At 45.5% G+C, this 18757-nt stretch overlaps 1 long non-coding RNA gene across 1 annotated transcript; it reads right to left on the bottom strand.

Moving 5' to 3' along the window:
- Window positions 1-10810: 10810 nt before the first annotated feature.
- LOC140460712 (uncharacterized) lies at window positions 10811-18530 on the bottom strand. The gene is made up of 2 exons (XR_011954305.1): window positions 18112-18530; window positions 10811-15147 (listed from the first exon to the last, which is right to left on the bottom strand). It is a non-coding gene; the product is annotated as an uncharacterized lncRNA (long non-coding RNA).
- Between the last annotated feature and the right edge of the window lie 227 nt (window positions 18531-18757).

Raw genomic sequence — 18757 nt, 5'->3', positions numbered from 1 at the left:
GCATGAAAGCAGAAGTGTTGTGAAGACTGGACTTTCAGAGCAGCTTTCAAAGATGTTTTGCCTTTACTGGAAGCAGAAGAAGTGACAATGAAGTATTTCATTGGTGAGACAGCAACTGAGTATCTGAGTACATCTAGGATTTTGGTGGAAAGTGGGAATTCATTGCACTGTGGGGGTGAAGTGCTTTAAGGCTTCCCAGCAGGAAGGACAGTGTGCTGATTGGGGTGCCCAGTGAAGGGTGAGGTGGATTTTTGAGTTAAACTGCTCATTTCGGCCAGCCTCCAACATTGTATTTCCAATGCTGTCCATCAGAAGGAGCTGTGTGTACCTGGTATTGTTAGAAGCCTTACGGTTTTCAGTACTGCAGGAATGGCATTGTTTCATCGGCATTGTTTCATCAGCATTGTAAAGGTGACTGGCAGCAGAGGGAGGTGTGGGCTGTGTTCACTAGAAACGATTAAGTATTTAGATAACATACAAATGAGAGGGCAGGGTGGGATTTGTCTTTCGATTTGCAGAAGGTGGGAGATTCCGGGAGCTGTGATCTGAGCTGTGAACTGCGGTAAATCATAGAAGCCCTACAGTGTGGAAGCAGGCTATTCAGCCCATCAAGTCCATTCTGACCCCTCCGAAGAGCATCCTGCTCATACACCCCTCCCACCCTCACCCCTTAGGGAATCAGGGGTTCGGGATAATGCAAGTAAGAAGAGCTGAGATGATGGATAGATCAAATGGCCTACTCCTGCTTCTATTACTACAAAACTATAACCCTGCATTTCCCATTGGCTAACCCACCTAACCTGTACATCCCTGGCCACTATGGGCAATTTAGTATGGCCAATCCAAATCAAGGCAGGTGAGCAATGTAGTGATGTGGAAAATGGACGTCAGAGAACAATAGAAAGGAACAACGAGAATAAACGTACCAGCAATTAAAACTGGATTCAAAAGATTACAAACAATAAAACTAAAAGGTCAGTATCTGAATGTGTGCTTGTTATGAAGGGGTAGAGGTACTGTACCTTTAAGAGAGTTAAAAAAGCGAGCAGAACAAAGTGTTCTAAACAAGATGAGATTGTATTATTTGGTCAACACAAATAGAGCAACTGGGTTGCCATGAGGCACAAACTAATTCAAATTTGGCCAATCAGTTTAAATTTTGCACCAAAATACCAAAGTTCAATCAAGTTTGAATTAAGTATTTTGATAATATTAACACCAATAAAATGATCCGATGTTTTGGAGTATAAAACCAGGCATTTTTGTGAGTTTTAACACTCTGTGTTGGACATAAAGAGTAAAGTTGTTAATTTTTACTTTAAATATTTATATTACTGCATGGGGTGAATAATTTCTGTGTTGATGGTCTAATTTAGCAGAGGGGGTTACCCCGTGTCGTAACAGTGCTGCAACGTAACAAAAGTGAATGAATTGACTGCACACATTGAAGAGAATGATTTTGATCTGGGACTCCTTACAGAGACATGACTTCAGGATGACAAGGATTGGATCCTAAATATTGAGGGGATTTGTGGCATTCAAGTCGAATGGGAAGCTAGGTAAAGGTAGAGGGTTGACACTGCTAATCAAAGCACTGATCACAGGGTCGTCTGGTGTCAGCTCGGATTTCAGGTCCTGGTTTCTTTGTCCTCTATTGATCTCCCTGTTCCCACACAGTTGTTGTCCGTTCTCAGCTCTGCTTCATTTCTGCTGAAGCTTTAACCTCCTTTGACACCTTCCGGAACAATAAATCATTCAGTCAAAGTCCAACCCACAATCTCCCAGCCTGTCAACCATCCAGACACAGAGTATCATACCAGAAAATATAACAAAAAAGATGAAAAGTTAGAATTAAATAGGTGCTTGTGTCTGTTCATTGGCAAGTAAACTAGAAATAGGGGTCTGCCAAAAATCTTATAGTGCCCTAATTGAAGAATTGTCTCTCCCTTACATCTAAGTATTAGTACCCAGCTATGATTTATAACAATATTTACATCAACAGAAATAAAGCATCTGTTATGCAATAGACATAGAGATATACAGTATGGAACTAGACTTTTTCTCTCTCGTGTGTGTGTGTGTGTTCACACACACCAAGGTCTATGGGGTGAATTTGTATTTGCAGATACATTCCATTTTGCTCAAAAAATGCACAATCTGCAGGCAGACAATACATAGAATATTTTATAAATTCCACTTTGGATATAGAACCAGTCTGACTCAAAAACTGGGATACAGACAGACTCTGGCCTCACACCTTTCATGCATTGTCTGAGCTGAGTTGTCATCTTTTCTTATAAAGCCTTAAGTTATCTCGAGTAGGTGTCTTATAAGAAGTTTTGGGATTTACATATTAATGACACCAGCAATTCATTCTAAAAGATGAAAGACTTTACAATCCAGGTTTCTTCAATGTATCATTTCAGTGGCATGACTCTGTAATGTTTTGCTGTAAACTCAGTGTCTTATGATCTTATACTCCACAACCACCTGATGAAGGAGCAGTGCTCCGAAAGCTAGTGCTTCCAAATAAACCTGTTGGATTGGCGTCATGTGATTTTTATCTTTGCCCAAGTTAGGGTGGATTGGCCCTGCTAAATTACCCATAGTGCTCAGGGTTTTGCAGGTGTGGGAGAATTGTTAGAAGCGATTTGATTCCACCTTCTCGTGACTGTCTATGTGAGCTTTGGTATGTTCTCCCCCTTCTGTCAGCGTGGGTTACCTCTGGATGCTTTGGTTTCCTCTCTCAGTCCAAGGATCTGCGGTTTCGGATGGATCGGCTGTGCTAAAGTGTCCAGGGATGTGCAGGTTAGAGTGGGTTAGCCATGGGGAACTGCAGGGCTGTAGGGTAAGTTGATGAGTCTGGGTGGGATGCTGTGTGGAAGGTTGGTGTGAATTTGATAGGTGAAATGGCCTGCAGGGATTATATAATTCTCCTGCTTTAGCCATATGTCGATTGAGAAATGACTGCTGTGGGAGGAGTAGGTTCCAGTTCATGGGACACTGCCCCAGTCCTGGGGAAGGTGGGAATTCTGCTGTCTCTCTCCCCACCCACTGCCCCCATCCATTCTCTCTCGCCCCGCAACTCTCTGCCCCCCATTTTCTCTCTCTCCCCCTCATTCTCCTCCTCCACCCTTTGACCCCCGAGTCTTTCTTTTCTGCCCCCACCACCCTCTGTTCCCCCCAGTCTCTCAATGGCCCCCACACTCTGTCACCCTGTCCATTCTGTATCTCTTCCAACTCCCACTAAACTTTCTCATGCCTCGAGCTGTCTTTGATCGCTGTATCAAGCTCATCTCAGAAGAGAGAGAGAGAATGGTTGGTGATTACACTGCCTGGGAGATGGGGGTGCATGAGAAATGGTTGATCTTTCAAATTGATTATAGCTAAAATAATATATTCAGAAACAGCATTAAAGTTTGAACGCATGTTCAATTGTATATTAAGACAAAGCTGCAGCCATCTTTCTCAAACTTGCTTTGAACTATGTGCAGTTGAGGACAGGCTGTTCGGGGTAAATGAGCTTTTGCCCGAAATGTCAATTTGCCCGAAATGTCAATTTTCCTGCTCCTTGGATGTTGCCTGACCTGCTGTGCTTTTCCAGCACCACATTCTTGACTCTAATCTTCAGCATGTGCAGTACTCACTTTCGCCTGTTAGGGGTGAATGGCCGATTCCTAGTCTTGAATAATTGGTTCTGTTAGAAGGTGTATTGGTGTATTCTACGTGCAAGAGAGTTGAAAAGTGAGCAGAACCACCTGACATAGCACCAAGCGTTCTGAACAAGGTAATAATTTAACATTTGGTGGAACAGCTAGGTAGCTGGGTTGCCTGGAGACAAAAACATACTCAATTTTGGCCAATCGATTTAGATCTTGCCCTAAAATACTGAATTCCAATCAAGTTTGAATTTAGTATTTTGAGAATATTGGTTAGCACTGTTGCCTCACACCACCAGGGTCGATTCCAGCCTTGGGTGACTGTCTGTGTGGAGTTTGCACATTCTCCCCGTGTCTGCATGGGTTTCCTCTGGGTGCTCCAATTTCCTCCCACAGTTCAAAGATGTGCAGGTCAGGTGAAGTGGCTATGCTATATTGCACGTAGTGTGCGGTGCATTCGTCAGAGGGAAATGGGTCTGGGTGGGTTACTCTTCGGAGGGTCGGTGTGGACTGGTTGGGCCGAAGGGCCTGGTGCCACACTGTAGGGAATTTAATCTAATCTAATATTAACACCAATGAAATGATTTGATGCTTTGGAGTACAAAATCAAAAAATACAGTTGAACAGTTACAGGAGAACTGCCAAAAGACCAACAAATGTAGGCTGCTAGTGAGAACTCTGAGAGGTACCTGTCCAGACAAGGAGTCTGCACAGAGAAAAAACATCGACACCGACCTGGAGAGCAAATCTACAGAGGAAGATACAAAGAGAAGATTTAACAGCTGGCTGGTTTTGAAGTTTGAATCTTTCGGTAAATCTTAATCAGGGGTTTTTATTGGACTGGTATCATACAGGGGAAGTTAGAAGATAGGTTAGAGAAAGGAGTTGTAAATTGTTGTTAATTAATTATTCTCCGTTAGACTTTAATAAATAAAGTTGTTAATTTTTACTTTAAATACTGACCTTTGGGAATAGTTTCTTGGTTCTTGAATTTTCACAGATTACTGCATGGATTAAACCTTCTCTATGTTACTGGTTTAAATTAGGTGGGGGAGGTTGCACCCAGTGTTGTAAAATTTGGGGGCTTTCGTCAGAGATTTGAACTGGTTTAGACAGATTTGAATAGATTTGGGGGTATTAAAAATCCCAGCAGATTTAAACACTTGCAAGTTAGTGTGCTAGATCATTAAATAAAACTTTAAATAGTGACTTTTAGAAACAGTTCCTTACCTCTTGAATTTTCACAATACCACATGGGGTAAATCTTTTATGGGTTTAAATTAGTGGGGGGTGCAGTCCATGTCATAACATTTCTGACTATGTAGAAATAGAGTCATAGAGTAGTGGAGCATGGAAACAAACTGTTTGTTCCATGCCAATCGGATATCCTAAATTAATCTAGGCCCATTTGCCAGCTCTTGGCCAATATCCCTCCAAACCTTCCTGTCCAAACCTTCCTGCCGTGAATGGCACAGTGGCATAGTCGTTAGCACTGTTGTCTCACAGTGCCAGAGACCCGGGTTCAATTCCTGCCTAAGGCAACTGACTGTGTGGAGTTTGCACATTCTCCCTGTGTCTGCGTGGGTTTCCTCCGGGTGCTCCGGTTTCCTCCCACAGTCCAAAAATATGAAGGTCAGGTGAATTGGCCATGCTAAATTGCCCGTAGTGTTAGGTGTGGGGGAATGGGTCGGTGTGGACTTGTTGGGCCGAAGGGCCTGTTTCCACGCTGTAAGTAATCTAATATACCCATCCAGATGCCTTTTGAATATTGTAATTGTACCAGCCTCCACCACTTCTGCTGGGAGCTCATTCAATCCACGCACCACCCGCTGCGTGAAATAGTTGCCCTTTAGGTCCCTTTTAATCCTTTCCCCTCTCACCCTAATATAAATCAATTGCTGCTTTTTCTGAACAGACTCAGTGGCTGGCACTGCTGCCTTATAGCGCTAGGGACCTGGGTTTGATCTCAGTCTCTGGCAACTGCGTGAATGGAGTTTGCACCTTCTCTGTGTGGGATTCCTTTGGGTGCTCCGGTTTCTTCCCACAATCCAAAGATGTGCAGGTTTGGAGAGGGCACTTCTTGAGGGGAATTAACTTTCACACTTTTTTTCTACTCCTTAGGTCCCTTTTAAATCTTTCCCCTCTCACCTTCAACCTATGCCCTCCAGTTTGGGAGTCCCCTATCCTGAGGAAAAGATGAGTAGTCAAATAAAATGCAAAAGAAATAAAATGTCGAGCCGCAGGATAAATATAAAATGTGACTCCAGCCTTTCTTATCTCCGATTGTCATTTGGGCACAAATCCTGTCAGTAACACCAGCAACTTCACACAGCATCTTGCGCATGCTCCTCGGTGACAACACACACTGCGCATGTTCGCCGGTGTCAGCAAAACCTGCGCGTTGGGCCAATAGAAAGCCCTGGAGGACCGGAAGGAGCGTGGTCCTCCTGCTAATCAGAGACACCCCTATTGTGTGTGTGTCTCTCTCTCTCTCTCACTCAATCTCAATTTATGGAGGGGACAGATTCTGGAAAAGTTGGGCCAAGTCTGTGTCTCAGTTGGCAAACTCATGGAAAATGCAGTACCACGATGTGAAGTGATAGCATTCCCTGTTGGCGGGGTGGGGAAGCAGAAAGGAGATGCATTGTTTAAATGGTGATATATTGGGATGTGGAGAAAATGAGGACTGCAAATGTTGGAGATCAGAGTCAAAAAGTGTGGTGCTCGAAACGCACAGCAGATGAGGTAGCATCCGAGGAGCCGGAGAGTCCGCGTTACAGGCACGAGCCCTTCATCATAAATGTGTATAAAGGGGCCTCAGTGTCCTTCCATATCAGTCAATGCCAGTTGTCAGATAGGTAGGAGCAGCAAGCAATGAGCAAAGCAGGTGTTATGTTAGCAAGAGGAATTGAGTCCAGAAGTGGGGATGTCTTCCTGCAGTTATGGGATCATTGAATATATTCAAGGCTGAGTTCATCTGATTTTGGATCAACAAAGAAGTGGTTGTTTATGGGGGAAGGCAAGAAAATGGTTTTCAGACCATTGCAGAACAGTTACCGAGTCAAACAGCACAGAAACAGTCCCTTCAGTCCAACTACTCCATGCTGTGTTCTCAAACTAATCTAATCCCACCTGCCAGTGTTTGGCCTATATCCCTCTGTCACAAAGCTGGTCCTTTTACTAAAAGCTGGTCCTTCTCAAGGATGCTGTGTCCTTAGTTTTTATTATCAGAGGGGTGATTAAAACGATCCGGGCTCCGAAGCGACTGGTTTAGTACAGAGATGAAAAACGGTATTGGGAGGCATTTTTGGTTATATGTGAACAGATGAGACTTGAGGCCCAAGTTTTTGTTTTAGAAGTGACCTGTACAATGAAAGGGGAGTGGTCAGTCCTGAAAGCTGAAGTCTCGTTTGGGTGAGTTAAGCAGTGGTCTATGTGGAGAAAGGCTGCTAACACTGTCTCCTTCTGGCCTTCTAACTTCAACTGTAAGCCTCTGTTTCAGTTTTACTTTGTTTAAGGGGTTTGTTTTTTGGTACTGTTGTGTACCATTGCGAAGAGTGTTAAGAGTTTCTCCACAGCTTGTACTATACTTAATAAAGTTTGGTTGTTCACAGAAGTTGGCGTATTGCAGTGTAAGAAGCTCAAGCAAAAGAACTTAACAAAGGAACCTAAGGGATAAGTTTTTCATGCAGAAAGTGGCGTGTTTAAGGAAAGAGCTGTCAGAGGAAGTGGTGGGTGCTGGTACAATTATGACATTAAAAGGCATCTGGATGGGTATACGATTAGGAAGGGTTTAGACGATGTGGGCCAAATGCTGGCAAATCGGCCGAGATGAGGTTAGGTTATCTAGTTGGCATGGATGAATTAGACCGAAGGGTCTGTTTCTGTGCCTAATATCTCTATCACTCTGGCTTGCCACTAACATTTGCCACATCTAGATGTACAGTTTCTCTCTGGTGTCAGTGTCAATGCCTTGATATCTCATTCTTAACCGGACTGGCAGTGATGACTTTTGTAATCTTTTCTTACAGACTATCTGAAGACAGAAGTTTCAAAGTCAACAGATAAAGGGCTCATGGCCAAAATGTTGATTCTCCTGCTTCTCTGATGCTGCTTGCCGTGCTGCACTTTTCCAGCGACGCAGTTTTTGGACTCTGACTCTCCAGCGTCTCCAGTCCTCACTTTCACGTCAGTGTCTGACAGTTACTCAATCCATCAGGACCGCAACAATTTTCAACGATGATTCTGTGAGAAGGAGCAAAGCTTTCTTTTTGGTTCCTGTTTGAGTACGGGGGCACTGGTTGAAAGACCCTACTGTTGCAGCGCACTGGGTGTGGAGCCTGAAACAACTCTGCTGCCTGGAAAGAAGAATTCATGGCGGGGTTGTACACGTGTGTGTGCAGGTGAAGCTTCGGCCATGGAGAAACCCGAGGAAACACAACCTGTTGAGAAACCATGGAAGTGTGGCGACTGTGGGAAGGGCTTCCGTGTCCCATCTGTCCTGGCGGCTCATCAGTGCAATCACACTGGGAAGAGGCCGTTCTCCAACCCCGAGCGGGCAAAGGGCTTTACCTGCTCTTGTGTCCTGCTGGCCCACCAGCATATACACACTGGTGAGAGGACGTCTTACTGCTCCGTATGCGGGAAAGGGTTCACTTGGGTGGACAACTTCCAGACCCACCAGCAATTCCACACAGGGGAGAGGCTCTTCAGTTGCCACGAGTGCGGGAAAGCCTTCAGCAATTCCTCCGACCTGCTGAAGCACCGGCGAGTCCACACGGGGGAGAGGCCATTCAGCTGCCCCGAATGCGGGAAGGCCTTCAGCGACTCCTCCAACCTGCTGAGGCACCGGCGGGTCCACACGGGGGAGAGGCCCTTCAGCTGCCCAGAGTGTGGGAAGGCCTTCAGCAATTCCTCCAACCTGCTGGCCCATCAGCAGGTCCACACGGGGGAGAGGCCCTTCAGCTGCCCAGAGTGTGGGAAGGCCTTCAGTAAATCCTCCAACCTGCTGGCCCATCAGCGGGTCCACACGGGGGAGAGGCCCTTCAGCTGCCCAGAGTGCGGGAAGGCCTTCAGCAATTCCTCCGACCTGCTGAGACACCGGCGAATCCACACAGGGGAGAGGCCATTCGCCTGCCCTGAGTGTGGTAAGGCATTCAGCAATTCCTCTGACCTGTTGTCCCACCGGCGGGTCCACACCAGGGAAAGGCCATTCAGCTGCCCCGAGTGTGGGAAGGGGTTCACCCGCTCCTCCAAACTGCTGGCCCACCAATGGGTCCACACCGGGGAGAAGCCGTTTGCCTGCCCCGACTGTGGGCGGAGGTTCACATTGTCCTGCAACTTGCAGAGGCACCAGCGGGGGCACCAGTGCATCCAACAATCAGATTCCACCAGTGACGCTGCAGTGGGTCACCCACAGGGCTGAACCTCCTGCCCATTCTGACAGTGGGTGTAGTGGGTTTTTTTGTTTTGTTCTGGACTCACCATCCCCCCCTCCTTCCCCCCCCCCACCCCCCGCAAGCCCACCTATGTGGCTCAGGGGTGGCATGGTGACTCAGTGGTTAGTACCATTGCCTCACGATGCTGACCTGGGTTCAAATCCACCCTCGGGATGACAGTCTGTGTGTAGCTTTCACGATGCCCCCCCCACATCTGTATGGGTTACCTCTGAGTGCTCCGGTTTCCTTCCCCGATCTAAAGGTGTGCAGGTTAGTTTGGATTGGCCCATCTAAATTGTCCCATAGTGTTCAGGGATGTGTAGGTATGGTGCATTAGTTGGGGTAAATGTAGAGGAATAGGGATAAGGGAATGGGTCTGGCTGGGTTACTCTGCGAGGGCCAGTGTGAACTTGTTGGGCCAAAGGAACTGTTTCCATACTGTAGGGAATCTAATCTTAAAAAAAAGATTTCCTTCAAGCGATACTGATAAAATATGCTGAGTTGGACAAAGTATCCCATCAAGTTTGAGACAAACCCAGGGTTGAAGAAGTTGGAAGTCACATGGCACCATGTCACAGTGCAACAAGTTTATTTGAAATCACAAGCTTTAGGAGCATTGCTCTTTCATGAGTGCTGCTCCTTCATCACTTCATCTGGTGCCATGTGACTTCTGACCTTGTCCTCCCCAATTCAACACCAGCACCTCTGCATCAGAGTTGACGAATGAGATTGGATTTTATTCGGCCTGATTTAGTGAGATGTTCATTTGGAAACTCAAAACTGTCGGACTGACAAAGAGACACGAATCATAGAGTCCCACAGCAGGAGACACGCCCTTCGGTCCAACATTGTCCATACTGACCAAACTATCCATCAACACTAAGCCCATTTCCCTGCACTTGGCCCATTTCCTTCCATACCTTTCCTATCCATGTATTTGTCCAATGCCTTTTAAATGTTGTTAATGTACCCACCTCAACCACTTCCGCTGGCATCTTATTCCATATGTCACCACCGTCTGCATAAATAAAGTTGCCCCTCACGTTCCCTTTTATTCTTTTTCCTCTAACCTTAAACTGATGCCCTCTAGCCCTCACATCCCCAACCCTGGGGTAAAAGTCTGAGTGCATTCACCCTCTCACGATCTCTTCATTTCTCTAAGGGCCTTTCTCAGTCTCTAATGCTCTAAATAAAAATATCTTAGCTTGTCCAACCTCTCCCTTTTACACAGAACCTTGAGTCCTGGCAACATCCTTGTATATGTCTTCAGCACTCTTCCAAGTTGAATAACATATTTGTTATAGACACTGCCCTGACTACATATTTTGTTGGAGAAAGAGGACCAAATATTATCCAAACTGGATAATCTGGCTGATGGGACAGGAAACCACTTCCTTTCTTGAGACAAGTCTCCTGGAGAGAACTGGCTGGCTGACTGATCTACTGACCCTCACAGTACCCCACTGCCCTCAGTTATCTGGAGGGAGTCCACACATTTGCCTAAGGTGGTGCTTGAAACCTTTATCATCTTTGGGATGGATCCCCATTCATTCCGTGCTATGGAGTCATGCAGCCTGGAAACAGACCCTTCAGACCAACCAGTCCATGATCCCCAACTAAACTAGTGCCACCCATCTGCTCCTGGCCTGTATCCAGTTTGTTAATAGTTTTGTTCATTTGTTCACCGTGATAGTTGGATAAATAAATAGCTGATTGTTGATTTTAAAGTGTTGGGGATTTATTCTTATCACTAGAGCAGGTCACACCACTTTTCATGCTAATTTTACAGATTATTGGGCGACACGCTCCTCTGGGTGTTTCTGTTGAGAAAGGTGGTGCTGTCAGCCTTCGCTTTATAAGAGTATTGACGTGATGTACTGCTGAATGCAATGGAGTCAACATGAATCGCAGCCTCTCACTGTGGTTGTGGGTGAATCGCCTTAATTTGGCTCTTAACTCAGAAACTGCACACAATTAACTGCTGAAACAATGATTTACACTTTTTTGTATGTAACAACAAAAATAAAACTCCTCAAGTAACCAAGTTCAACCTCACTCACAACTTGGCTATCTCCCAATTGATGGCTGAATTTAACTGAGTTTCCACCAACAGTTTATGTCTCTGGAAGTGTCCAGGGATTTAATGCAGCATTCTTCTTCCAAGTACTGCTGCTACATCATTCTGAGGTTGAATTCTGGTGGAGATTCCTCACTTTCAAATCTGTGATGTGATGTTTCTTTCGATTCTAACACCACCTCCCCACACCTCTGGAGATCTCTGGTCTGTAGCTTACCTTCTTATCCTCGAGGTTTAGTGTTTTGTTTGATACAGCCTTTCCTGCAAAAAACCCTTTTATGTCAGGGCCTTCCTTCCACAGACAAACTTAATTGTCCTTTTGTCATGAGGTTATTAAACACTTCGCTCATCTGTCCCAGGAAACAGTTTGTTGTTTTGCGTCCTTCTTCCCAGGGATGGTTAACGAGCAGAAATTAGGCTATTCAGTCTGCTCCACTATTCAATCATTGCGGATACGTTCCTCAACCCAATTCTCCCCGTAACCGTTGATACTTAAGAATGCTTAAGTCAGCTCCACCATTCAATGGGCTGAATGGCCTAATTTCTGCCTCTGAGGTCTTCTGATGTAGCAGTTTCTCAGTGGCCCTTTTGTTTCTTGGTCCAGAAAGAGTTCCTGCTGACTCAGGGAGTTTGGAAAGTTCTGCAGTTTAAAGGACCACACCACATTCCCCTCTGCCTCCTCTTGCGATAGTGGCAATTCCCAAGATCCCTTGGTATCCCTGAAAACAATCGAGGTGTCTGGAAATCTCTGCTGCTACTCTGGAACAGAAGGATTATGGGGAGAAAATTCAGAAATCTGATGTGCAAAGAGACTATGGAGTTCTATTCCAGGATTCTCTCAAGGTAAACTTGCAGGTTGAGTCAGTGGTTAGGAAGGCAAATGCAATGAAGGCATTTATTTTGATCAGACTTGAATATAAAAGCAGGGATGTACTTCTGAGGCTCTGTAAGTCTCCGGTCAGGCCACAATTGGAGTACTGTATGTAGATTTGGGCCCCATATCTCAGGAAGGATGTACTGGCCCTGGAACGTGTTCAGAGGTGGTTCAAAAGAATGGTCCAGGAATGAAAAATTTAACATAAGAACATTAGAGGACTCTAGGTTTATACTTCATGGAGTTCAGAAGGATGGGGGCTGGGGTGGGATCTAATTGAAACCTACAGAATAATGAACGGTGTGAATGTTGGGAAGATGTGGCACAGTGGTTAGCACTGCTGCCTCACAGCGCCTGAGACCCGGGTTCAATTCTCGCTTCAGGCGAGTGACTGTGTGGAGTTTGCACGTTCTCCCCGGGTCTGCGTGGGTTTCCTCCGGGTGCTCCGGTTTCCTCCCACAGTCCAAAGATTGGCCATGCTAAATTGCCCATAGTGTTAGGTAAGGGGTAGATGTAGATGTAGATGTAGATGTAGGGGTAAGGGTGGGTTACGCTTCGGCGGGGCGGTGTGGACTTGTTAGCCCGAAGGGCCTGTTTCCACACTGTAAGTAATCTAATCTATGTTTCCATTGGTAGGACAAACTAGAACCTGAGGGCACAGCTTTCCTGTCAAGGGAAGACCCTTGAGAACAGAGGGGAGAGAAACTTCTTCAGCCAGAGTATGGTGAATCTATGGAATACACTGCCACAGAAAGCTGCGGAGGCCAAGTTACTGAGTATATTTAAGACTGAGATAGCTAGGCTCTTGAGTATCAAGGGGATCAAGGATTACGGGGAGAATGGGGTTGAGAAACGTATGAGCCGTGATTGAATGGCGAAGTAGACTCAATGGGCTGAATGGCCTAATTTCTGCTCCGATGGTCTTATGGTATGCTGATGTGAGGAGGGGGGAAAAGAGATGAAGAGAGAAAGACAGTTAAGGTGAAGCTCGATAGAGATGAAGGAAATATAAGAATTGTATGATAAATGGCAGAACACATAGGAGCACTGGCATAGAGGGGTCTGGGCATATAGATCAGTGGAAGTGGTAATGCAGGTGGGCACGGTGGTCAAGAATGTACACAGCACGTTTCCTTGAGTGTAAGAGTTACATTACAGCTGTTTATTCTGGCTACATTCGGAATATTGTGTGCAGTTCTGGTCACTGTGCTACTGGAAGGGTGTGGGTGCTCTGGCTGAGGATACAGACAAGGTTCACCAGGACATTGCCTAGTCTGGAGGGCTCTCGTTACGAGCAGAGGAGGCATAAACCTGGATTGTTTTCTTTGGAAAAACAGAGGCTGAAAAGAGACCTCGACAAAATGATGAGAGACACAGATTGGCTGGACAGGGGTGGCAGGGTAGCTCAGTGGTTCGCACTGGCACCTCATAGTGCCAGGGACCTGCGTTCCATTTTAGTGTCAGGCAACTAGCTGTGTGGAGTTGGCACATTATCCCTGCACCCCACCTCCCGTGTCTGCGTAGGCTTCCTCTGGCTGCTCCGGCTTCCTCCTACAATCCAAACATGTATCAGTTAGGGTGGATTAGCGATGCTAAATTACCCATAGTGTCCAGGGAGAGGCAGGTTAAGTTGGATTGTCTGTGTGTAAATTGCCCCAGTGTTCAGGGATGTGTAAGTTCGGTGCATTAGTCAGGAGTAAATGTAGATAATAGGGGTAAGGGAACGGGTCTCCATGCGTTAATCTTTAGAGGGCCGGTGTTGACTTGTTGGGATGAATGGTCTGTTTCCACGCTGGAGGGATTCTGTGATAGTCAGAGGCGTTTTTTTTCCTCTCCAAAGTGGAAAGGTCAACTAAAAGAGGGCACAGGTTCAAAGTGAGCAGGGGACTGTTTGGGGGAAGAGGTGGTGGGGGTGGGGAATCACACAGAAGGGTGGTGGGGGTTCCTGGAACGCACTGCCAGTGCAGGTAGTGGAAGCAGGCACATTAACAATGTTTAAGATGTATCTTGATAGACACATGAACGGGAGGTGAACAGAGGAACAGAAATCACACATGGGCAATAAACAGCAGGTCTAAGTAAGGATTAAGAATTATCACAGGCTTGAGGGTGTGTGTGTGCCTAAACCAAGTGAGACGGGCCTGAGACTGTGCTGTATTGTATTGATACAGCTTTCCCCCACTATTTGAAAGTAGAGTGTTCCTTTCATAAGCCGAAATGGCCTAAATCGAAGAAGCAATTACCATGAGTTAATTTGTATTATGCCTTTCTTTGTAAAAACGACAATCCTCTTCAGATTTCTTTCGCTTTGTGGGAGCAGGTATTAATGTAGGTCTTTTGTAAAAGTGAAGTAGTGGAAAGCGAACTTTGGAAAAGTGAGGGATACCTTTATGCTGATGGAGGGGAGATGGGGGGCAATGAAGAGGGGTGGATGGAGGCTCAGGTGGAGAATAAACACAGAGACCAATTGAGCAGCTTGGCCTGGTTCTGTGCTGGAGACTCAATGGGACAGAGACAAATGTATCTATTTCAGGTATACCTGCAGTATGCTCCATCCAGGATAAAAAATGTCCTTCATCTGCTTCAGCATACAGGGCAGATGAGCAGTTTCTCCCCGGTGTGGACCAAGAGGTGATGCGACTGAGTGGAGCCTTTCCCGTGCTGAATGCAGGTGAATGGCCGCTGCCCGGTGTATAAATGCTGATGAATATCGGGCAGGCGAGGAAGGGAAACCGTTCCTACATTTTCATGATTTCTCCATGGTGCAGGTGTCCTCATATTTCTCCAGGTTCAACAAATCAGTTGAAACTCGCTCACTCTTACAGCATGTGTGTGGTGTTACTGGTGAACCCGCTGAAAATTGGAGGACTCTCATTCAGTCTGTAAAGCATGTTCCAGTCACTACTCTGGTGTGTGGGTATGTGAGACTCTGAGTTTCCAGTCACACTGACGTTTAAAACCTAACAAAGCAGGCAGACCTTCTCCCCTTTGTTTTCAAGGCCATCAATATCCAAGTCCTGGTGAATCAATCGACTGTCAGACTTCGATGTGATGTTTGGTCTGAGATTTCTGCCTCCAAATTCTTCTCTTGTAATATTCCTGTCGAAAGAGATTGCAAAGGTCATCGCTGTCAGTCCACAATAGAAAATCAAAACACACAATTCTAGTTTCTGTGGAACATTCTTTCCTCTCTTAATACCCAAGATCTTTGTGCTGATGTATATGTAAATGTATACAGCAGGGTAATGTGGTGGATTGCATACTCCATGAAGAGGTCACTCAAGTTGCTGAATTGACATCTATCATGCGGTATTGACGTTCTTACTGAAGATATACAATATTCTGCAGTACAATATTATGAGCTCAGAAACAACTGCAAATCAGGCTTTTAGAGCCATAAACATTCCCTCAAATTTGCAGTGTGCGCTCCCTGCTTGGATTCATACTCTCTGCCTCCCGTTGCTGCAAGTGAACAGTGCTTCCCCCATTCTCTCTCCCTTCCAGGAGAAGGAATGGAAAGGGGGAGACATTGCTTCACTCCCAGATTTTGCCCAGAAGAGCCCCCCATTGTCTGAATGCACAAGTTGGACAATGAACTTCTGAAGCTACTGCTGCTCCTGTCTCTCTCTGAATGAAGATTGAGCTTCACCCCAGACTGCGACTCCCTTTCTCTGTCCAAACATATTTGAGCACAGCACATTTTTGTTGAAGTAAGGCATCTTTCCTGAATGTTACAATTAAAGGGGTGTATTTCCCCTCATATTCAAAGGGATGGTAAGTCAGAGAAGGACCATGCCTTCTCGGGTGCTCGTTGTTGTGGTTCTGTTCGCCGAGCTGGGAATTTGTGTTGGAGACGTTTCATCCCATGTCTAGGTGATATCCTCAGTGCTTGGGAGCCTCCTGTGAAGTGCTTCTGTGATCTTTCCTCCGGCATTTGTAGTGGTTTGTCTCTGCCGCTTCCAGTTGTCAGTTCCAACTGTCCACTGCAGTGGCCGGTATATTGTGTCCAGGTCAATGTGTTTGTTGATAGAATCTGTGGATGAGTGCCATGCCAGAGAACAGCCAGGGAATTCCTAGAGGTATGGCCTCTCGGCATTTTTCCAGATTTTTCAACTCTGAATCTGGGACAAGGTGTGTGGTGTGGGGGTGGATGGGAGGGGAAATAAAAATACTGGTGAAATCTACATTGATCCTATGTAGTTAGTGCGTCCCAAGGCAGAAGACGAGGTGTTCTTCCTACAAGCGTCAGGTAGCCAGAGCTTGGAGGGGGAGGCAGCAGAGTACTTGCATGTACTTGACGGATTGTGAGGGGGAGTTAAAGCGTTCAGCCACAAGGCGGTGGGGTTGTTTAGTTTTTGCGTCCCAGAGCTGTTTTTGAAATGTTCTGCAAGTTGGCGCCCAGTCTCCCCAATGTGGCAGAGACCACATCGAGAGCAATGGACATATAAATAAATCTTATAAATAAATTGTACAAATCTTAGCCTGCCAGAGTTATTTTCTTTAATTAAGTTAAAGAAAATTTTAATTAAATTGGGTGACTACATGAAACGGTTTGTTCGTCAGACTCAAGTCATCATCCTCAAATGAGACAATGCCATTAATATCAGTGAACTGCTTTTTTGTTAGAACCACAAGTTCTTGATTTATTTTCACAACTTACTGATATTCACATCTGCACATTTAATGTCAAACTCTGACATCAGAAATGACATGACACCATTTTTTTTTCTTACAATAATCCAACAAACAAATTAATAACACAGTGAATACCAAGTATCATTAATATGAAATTAAATTTGACCAAATAAAATGTAAAATCAAGATGTGAGATAACAAATGGGGGAAGGGCAGAATGCAAGAAATGCAGCATCATAGAAGGTGCTCCTCCAGGGAGTGTATTTTACCAACTACAACTGTTAAATATAAACAAACTATGGGATATAGGTAAATTAATGTTACTTCTGCATTTCTGCAATTTCATTTTACAAAGTAAAATGAACTCACAGCAGTGTGTAATTGTTTTAGCCACGAGCTGAGTCAACAAGAATGGAAACGATGTGGAGGAAATATATAATTGTTTTTGTATTAGCTAAAACTGTATGTCAGAAGGTAGACATTACGGGCAAATAGATAAGATGTTGTGAGGGGATGAAGTTAAGCTAGATATGCCTGTACAAAAAGTAGGTATAAACATCTGCTTCCCACTTTTACAAAAACACAGGAACAAACCCCAATTAAAAGGGTCATAGGGATCAGAACAGCCTCGGGAAAGGCACAGATGAAGTGGGGAGATAATGATGAAGAAAGAATATGCCCAACAATGACCTACAGCAGGATGAGGTCAAACAGCCTTGTGAGGCCAGGAATAAGCATTTTGTCACAGACAAGGCCGGATAAGGCAAGAGATAAACAGGGGTAATGGGGGCCGGTCTTAGGGAAGTGGATGATGTAAGCAGGGGAGGAGCGATGTAAAGCAAAAGACATCAAATCATATAAATATTATGTATGAATTGAACTTGGTGTGTGTATGTCCTCTGCCTTATAGGCACTGGACATCTCACCCACTTGCAAGTGTAAAATAAAGGACGCTGCTGATTCAGATTTTGTCTCGGACTGCAATTATTGAGGTGTGTGAGCTTTGTTTCTCACAATCAGTGAACTGCTTTTTTGTTAGAACCACAAGTTCTTGATTTATTTTCACAACTTACTGATATTCACATCTGCACATTCGATGTCAAACTCTGACATCAGAAATGACATGACACCATTATTTTTTTCTTACAATAATCCAACAGACAAATTAATAACACCGTGAATACCAAGTATCATTAATATGAAATTAAATTTGACCAAATAAAATGTAAAATCGAGATGTGAGATAACAAATGGGGGAAGGGCAGAAGGCAAGAAATGCAGCATCATAGAAGGTGCTCCTCCAGGGAGTGTATTTGACCAACTACAACTGCTCAATATAAACAAACACTCTGACATGATCCTCCGGTTTTAATGTAAACCATAGCCCCATACAGTAGGTACCATTTAAATAAGTTAATAGATACAAGCCTTGAGCAAATCCAGCCTCCAGCCGGACCCCCCGCTTCTTGGAGCTCGGACCTTCCTCCAGCTCCGGGGGGTTGTTGAGCTCCTGGGCTCCGGCCGCCGCCGAAGAAGCCGCGGGCGCCGGCTCTCTCTCCTCCACCGCCGACATTTTTAATTTGTTTTCTCGTTCACCCGGTAACCGTCACCTCCCCCTTCCCGGGCCCCGGAAATTGTTTGAAAAGTTCCGTCTTTATTTTGAAATGTATTTTAAAGGTATTTTCTGAGGTAAACGATGCCGTCTGCCCCCCTCCCTCCGTCAGAAACCGCCCGCTGAGTCGATGAGAAAACCGCAGCCTCGCGCCGCCATCTTTGTTTTTCTTCTTCATTCCGTCTCCTCCTTCTGTGACGCGCGTCATCCACGCCCCCTCCAATCAGAACGCACCGTACTCTACCTGACCAATGGCGGCCGGCGTTGCAGTCAAAAAGGAAGCCACAACCCGGAATGTCGCTCTCCGATTCGTCCGCATCGACCGCATCCTTTGGGATTGGTGGAGAGGTTCGCAGGCCCTTCACTGTCCCCGCCCCTTTACTACAATGGGCTCGAGGTGTTCAGGAGGAAGGTGTTCTCACTCATTCATTCAACAGGCGATGGGCTCAATTTACTATAATG

This window comes from Chiloscyllium punctatum, chromosome 36, assembly GCF_047496795.1.
Source record: "Chiloscyllium punctatum isolate Juve2018m chromosome 36, sChiPun1.3, whole genome shotgun sequence".
In the NCBI taxonomy this organism is placed as follows: Eukaryota; Metazoa; Chordata; class Chondrichthyes; order Orectolobiformes; family Hemiscylliidae; genus Chiloscyllium; species Chiloscyllium punctatum.
This window is presented reverse-complemented; position numbering and strand designations above follow the sequence as displayed.